Source organism: Sinocyclocheilus rhinocerous, unplaced genomic scaffold (genome assembly GCF_001515625.1).
Source record: "Sinocyclocheilus rhinocerous isolate Xijiao unplaced genomic scaffold, SAMN03320098_v1.1 scaffold673, whole genome shotgun sequence".
Lineage (NCBI taxonomy): Eukaryota > Metazoa > Chordata > Actinopteri > Cypriniformes > Cyprinidae > Sinocyclocheilus > Sinocyclocheilus rhinocerous.
The window spans coordinates 63271-66808 of NW_015626868.1; the positions used below are offsets into that span (position 1 = coordinate 63271).

Consider the following 3538-nt stretch of genomic DNA (forward strand, 5'->3'; position numbering starts at 1 on the left):
TTATTATCTGTGTTTTTTTGTTCTGTCACTGTCATTCTGTTACACTGTGGAAGCTTCTGTCACGAAAACAAATTCCTCGTATGTGTAAACATACCTGGCAATAAAGCTCATTCTGATTCTGATCTGATTCTGGAGATTACTGTTATAAACATGAGCCGCGTCCAAAAGGTAAAAGGGGAGATGTTGCTACAATTTATATTATATATAGAATATTTTCAGTATTTCTCAGAGGTCTGGTTTGAAGTATAATTCGTTTGAAGTAATGGTACTTCATATAACATTAGCCAGAGAAACAAGTGTTAATGATAAATCCCCTGTGATGTTAGCACTGGCTATTGTATACCGGCCACCAGGGCACCATACAGACTTTATTAAAGAATTTGCTGATGACCTATCTGAGCTATCATGACCTGTCATGTGCTTGCTTGGCCATTTGTTGTGATAAACAGGAAAGTGTGTCCAGCTGAATTAAATTTTATTTTTGTTAGACGAGTATGAAAACTGTAGGCAGTCACTGTAGGCAGCGCAATCCTAACAACCTGTGCACTTTGCCTATGTCTACTAATACACTACTTTCTTTTTCTATTGGTCTCTGGAATTACCAGTCTGCTGTAAACAAAGCAGATTTTATTACTTCTATTACCAGTCATTCAAGACCTCATGGCCCTGACAAGAGACGTGGATCAAACCAGAGAACAATGCTACACCTGCAGCACTCTCCAGTAATTTTTCTTTTTCCCACTCCCCCCGTCTAACTGGAAGAGGTGGAGGTACTAGTCTGCTTATTTCTAATGATTGGAAATTTAATCCTTTACCATCTCACCATGAGTATCAACAGCTCCTTTGAATCACATTTAGCCACTATTACCCACCCTCATAAAATCCATTTTGTAGTTGTTTATCGACCCCCAGGACCACATGGTAACTTCTTGGATGAATTAGATGTGCTGCTCTCAAACTTTCCTGAGGATGGTACTCCCCTAGTTATGCTTGGAGACTTCAACATCCACCTAGATAAACCTCAGGCTGCAGACTTCCACATTCTGCTTGCCTCTTTTGATCTCAAGCGAGTGTTAACTACGGCTACTCACAAATCAGGCAACCAATTGGACCTTAATTACACAAACGACACTGCTCCACTGATCATGTGCTCGTTACTCCACTGCACACCTCGGATCACTTCCTCCTCACTCTTAACCTCAACATGGTTCCTGACACAACACATACCCCTACACATGTCACTTTTCGACGTAACCTACACTCACACTCACCCTCCCGGCTATCTGCTATGGTTTCGTCTTCGCTTCCTTCCCCTGAACAGTTATCATCTCTTGATGCTAACAGTGCTACTGATACTTACTTGTTTAGACACTGTCTGCCCCTTGTCTTCCAGGCCAGCTCGTACCACCTCTTCTGCCCCTTGGCTATCTGATGTTCTCCGTGAGCAGTTCTAAGCTCAGAGCTGCAGAAAGAGTATGGCGCAAATCACAAAATCCTACTGACCTTAAAGGGGTCATATGATGCTGCTAAAAAGAACATTATTTTGTGTATTTGGTGTAATGAAATGTGTTTATGCGGTTTAAAGTTAAAAAAACACATTTTCCACATACTGTACATTATTGTTTCTCCTCTATGCCCCGCCTTTCTGAAACGCGTCGATTTTTAACTCCTCTCTTCATTCTCTGCTAATGTCTCCACTGCTAAAAGGACTACTATCACAACAAAATTAACATTTTCCTCCCTCCTTTGTCCTCCTCCTCCCCCTCCTTCAACAACTCTAACAGCTGATGACTTTGCCACACTCTTCATTAATAAAATTACAAATCTCAGTGCACAATTTGCCACACCACAAACTGTCAAACACATCTTACCAGTAAACATACACCCGTTTTCATCCTTCTCTCCACTCTCTGAGGCAGAATTTTCTAAACTCATCCTTTCTAACCATCCTACTACTTGTCCGCTTGATCCTATTCCATCTTATCTCCTTCAAGCCATTTCTCCTGCCGTTGTACCTGCACTCACTCATATTGTTAACACATCCCTTCACACTGGTGTTTTTCCCTCAACATTTAAACAGGCTCGTATAACCCCACTTCTTAAGAAACCCACTCTTAACCCAACTCTTTTAGAGAACTACAGACCGGTTTCCCTTCTACCTTTCATTGCAAAAACACTTGAACGAGTTGTGTTCAACCAAGTCTCAGCCTTTGTCACACAGAACAACCTCCTGGACAGCAACCAATCTGGCTTCAGAAGTGGACATTCGACCGATACTGCCTTGCTTTCAGTTGTTGAAGCCCTAAGACTGGAAAGAGCGGCTTCCAAATCTTCTATACTTATTTTGCTGGATCTGTCTGCAGCTTCTCCTGCAGATTCTCCTGTCAACCCTCTTTGAAAATGGCATCTCAGGAACCGCACGCCAGTGGTTTGAGTCTTACCTCTCAGATAGGTCCTTCAAGGTATCTCGGAGAGGTGAGGTGTCCAAGTCGCAACATCTAGCTACTGGGGTGCCTCAGGGCTCAGTACTTGGATCACTTCTCTTCTCTGTCTACATGGCATCACTAGGTTCTGTCATTCAGAAACATGACTTTTCATATCACTGCTATGCTGATGACACTCAACTCTACATTTCATTCCATCCTGATGATCTAAAACGCGATAAACACCATTTTTAACGCCAAAATCAGTATTGTATCTGGTCGGTATTGAAAAGTCCATTTTTAATTTTACGCAAAATGCAATATCTGCGAGTTATTCTGTCATGTTTTCTCCCTTTTTTTCCAAACCGCGAAAAACGCCAGTCTCCCTTTTCTGCAGAATGCGATATATCCGCTCAACCAATCACAGCGCACCACTCCACGCACTCTAGACAGTAATGGTGGCGCTTTGAATACACCCTGCATTCTAGTTTTCCTCATCTATTTTGTACTCTGTGATCAACAAACAAACTTATGGTTGCACAATAAATCGCATGTGATTGTCATGCGCATCTCGTCAGTAAAGCCGGTTCTGTGATTAGTAAATCTCCATCACGTGCTTTCAGATGGAGCGGCATTTAATACAGAGAGCCGTAGATCACTGAAATATCGCGTTCATAATCGCAGATGAGCTGCATTTGATTATGAATGCGATATTGCGTAGCTTGTCAGTGTAAGTGTTTTTATTTATGCAATTAATGTTTTTGTTAATACAGCGTATAACACTAGTCAACTAAATGAATGTAACATGGCAAAGATGAATGCACTTTTGGAAGTTGAATGTAAGGGAAATGTCATTTTGGAATTAAAATGTGTACATAACATTATTGAACTTTAACAATATCTGCAATACATTTATGTTGGTTCTGTTCTGTTTACCCTGGGGGGGGGTTATCACTGCTCTCCCTGCTCTTATCCATGCTAGGTTGCATGGATGTGCAGGGAGTTCTTGCTCAGAACAGAACCATACTGTATGCTAATTGTCAATCATCTTTGACGATAGTGGTCCTGACAGAAATAGTGGTTTTCATCTTGCCACTTTCTTGGTAAAGAAAACA

The 3538-nt window shown here is 41.5% G+C and overlaps 1 protein-coding gene and 1 pseudogene across 1 annotated transcript in view; both read right to left on the reverse strand.

Annotated features, from left to right (window-relative positions):
* Nucleotides 1-3538, reverse strand: part of LOC107718993 (gastrula zinc finger protein XlCGF57.1-like) — a 193691-nt gene that overhangs the window by 62612 nt on the left and 127541 nt on the right. The window lies entirely within an intron of this gene.
* The window catches only part of LOC107719033 (NACHT, LRR and PYD domains-containing protein 12-like), a 63654-nt pseudogene that overhangs the window by 29519 nt on the left and 30597 nt on the right, over nt 1-3538 (reverse strand).